Source organism: Callithrix jacchus, chromosome 8 (assembly GCF_049354715.1).
Source record: "Callithrix jacchus isolate 240 chromosome 8, calJac240_pri, whole genome shotgun sequence".
NCBI lineage: Eukaryota > Metazoa > Chordata > Mammalia > Primates > Cebidae > Callithrix > Callithrix jacchus.
In genome coordinates, this window is record NC_133509.1 from 100,795,556 (window position 1) to 100,798,682 (window position 3,127).

The window sequence follows — 3,127 nt, forward strand, 5'->3', positions numbered from 1 at the left end:
TTAAAGCTAGAGTGCTTTAATGTATTTTTTTTTTAATTGCATTTTAGGTTTGGGGGTACATGTGCAGAACATGCAAGACAGTTGCATAGGTACACACATGGCAGTGTGTTTTGCTTTCTTTCTCCCTTCACCCACATTTGGCATTTCTCCCCAGGCTATCCCTCCCCACCTCCCCCTCCCACTGGCCCTCCCCATTTCCCCCCAATAGACCCCAGTGTTTAGTACTCTTCTCTCTGTGTCCATGCATTCTCATTTTTCATCACCCACCTATGAGTGAGAATATGCGGTGTTTCGTTTTCTGTTCTTGTGTCAGTTTGCTGAGGATGATGTTCTCCAGATTCATCCATGTCCCTACTCCGCGCATCCAGCGAGAGCCTCAATCCTGGGTTGTTCTCACAGTGCCATCTTGAGTCTCCAGTGCTTTAATGTATTTTTGATAACAATCCAATCTAAGGAGGCTTGGAAGCTTGTGAAAAAGACCAGTTCACCAAGATGCTGTATTTCTAGTGTAGGGTGGGTTAATACTCCTGTAAGAAGGAAGGAACAGAATCACCTCAGCATTGCTAAACAGCGTTTTTCTTTTAAACAGTAACTCAATCTCATGACTCACTTCGCTTCACTAGTACAAAACAAAGCAGGAGAAGAACTAAGCTCACTGGTCAGCCCCAGAAACAATGATGTGGCAACCTGCAGTCACTCAGCTCACGATGTGTGATGATCGGCAGAAAGCTGCTCAACTCTTGCTGTCTCCTCCTTTACATCACAGAGGAGTTTGGTGTAACCATTCTCTTTATCAACTTTAAGCTGCACACAGGCAAAGAAATCATGAACTTCGGGGAGGCTGAAATGGTCTGGGGAATGTTATGTTCCTCCTGTAGAGATGAATTAAGTGATACTTCCTGGGCCTCCTTTTGAAGCAGCCACTTGTCTGCCACAGAGGATAAGTGGCTGAGGTTGCCCATCTTCTGTCCTGGCAGGATCCAGTCAGCTGTGTTAAAGGGACACCAGGAAGTGGTCATGGGGCTTTTAAGCTTTGGTTTGCCAGCTCTTCAGTACTAGGCACTTCCTCAGAACTTCCTTCTTTGTATGGGGGCCAGATGAGCCACTCTGACAAAGAGCTGTTCTTTATGACTTGGAAGGAATCACATATTCTAGAGGAACCATTGTCTTTTGTGCCTTTGTTCTTTTACCTCTTCTTAAAGGGACAGAGCCACATATTCAGGGAATCTTTATGCTTCTCAGGCTCAGGTTTGGGTTCCTCAGGCATCCCATTTTTATCCTGTCCTTCTTTCTTCAGAAGCCACTTGCACAGAGCTTCCTTCTCACAATTCTCATTACACACACACTCTGCAAAGCTTGTCCAGGGCTCATTGGCTTTGTACATCTCCTCTATCTTACATGGGTCCTGATGGTTCTGGACAAGCCGATCCTCGGTAACCGTGCAGGGGTTGGACAATGGTTTCTTGGCTTCCAAATGGTCATTCAGGCACTTCAGATTGCCCAGGTTTTCGATCTCCACCCCCTTGGGCTGGTTGCCCTGACAGTTGATACAGGAGTTGATCTTGACAAGCCAATCATTCACATTGCAGAACTGGAATGAGCGCTTAAACTTCTCACTGGTGTCACGACTGTCATTCTCAGGCTTCTTCAGCTTCTGGTGTTCCTAGGGAGTTACCAGCCAATCTGATAGGTCTGTCTCATCTTGATTAGGAAGGTTTTGATCTTTAACCTTTTCAATTTCAGTGGAGAAAGAACTAGTAGAGGAATGGCTGCTATACTTTTGATAACTTGGTTTTTCAGGAACTTCCTATTGCTGACTCTTGAGGAGCCAGTTTTCTAAGCCCTTTAAGTTTTGCCAGATACTACTGAGGAAATCGCAGACTCTGACAGAAGTCTCACTATTCTCCAGGGTCTGCTTTTGGGTGAGCCAGTCCTGGGGCTTGGTGTTGGGTATGTAAGGAGACTGACAACCACTCAGGTTTGCTTCCAAGGAGCCATTTGCTGAGAGGGACAACTGTGATGCTGGATTCTGCTCTGGCATTGGGATATAGCCTCTTTTCTCCAGGAGAGGCCCAATATTTGATTAACTAGGATGAGCCATCAAGTGCTCAGGAATTTGAATGGCTTCAGGATACCCAAATGTGGTGATGGTCTGATGCAGAGCAGTTGTGTCTGTTTCAGAGTAGGACAGTTGAATATTCAGGTTTAAGGGTCAAACTGCCCAGTGTCTCCAGGCACATGGAGACTTGATTGGCTAGATCTTCGAGTACACTCCAGCTGATGAATAAGACAATTGAACTGGCCTAATAACCAGTAGGGCTACTGAGCTTGCTGCTGAAGTGTCTATTCTTTCAGCTGATAAGTGAGATCTACCTGTTCATACAGCCAACCTAATGGCTTCTAAGGCATTCCAGGCGATGGCTTATACAACTGTGAATCTCAGCTTTGACCTCTCGCAAATTATCTTTAATTTGCTGTTCAATCCAGAGAACTCCATCTATAGCAAGCTCCAAGTCCCTCCATGCATCAGTATGCTATGGGGTTCTCTATTACTGGAGCTGCCACTCTGGTCCTGTGAGGTATTCATTCTGCTCACTGCTCCAGGTCTGCCTGCCTCTCCCCGTGATCTGAGGGGACCTTGCGTGGACTAAGACATGGCCCCACACAAACCTGTGGCCCAAAGGCAGAGTTCTCTGGCTGTGGTTAACTTCTTCCTGATAATTTTGAAATGTACACAGTATGAGGACATGTAAAACAAAGATAATAAAGTCATTCAACAAATTCAGGCAGGGAGTAGTGGCTTACACCTATAATCCCAGCACTTTGGGAGGCTGAGGTGGAAGGATCGCTTGAGCCTAGGAGTTTGAAACCAGCCTGAGCAATATAGGGAGACCTAATTTCTACAAAAAAATTAGCCAGACATGGTGGTACACACCTGTGGTCCCAGCTACCTGAGAGACTGAGGTTAGAGGATCACTTGAGCCTAGAAGGTTCAAGGCAGCAGTGAGCCATGATTGTGCCACTGCACTCCAGCCTGGTGACAGAGCAAGACCCTGTCTTAAAAAATAAAAAAAAAAAAGGAAAAGAAAAGAAAAATCCAGACAAAATATCTGTAAGGGTATCAATT

The 3,127-nt window shown here is 45.6% G+C and overlaps 1 pseudogene; it reads right to left on the reverse strand.

Moving 5' to 3' along the window:
- Positions 1-760: 760 nt before the first annotated feature.
- LOC100395712 (nuclear receptor coactivator 4 pseudogene) lies at positions 761-2,596 on the reverse strand (annotated as a pseudogene).
- Between the last annotated feature and the right edge of the window lie 531 nt (positions 2,597-3,127).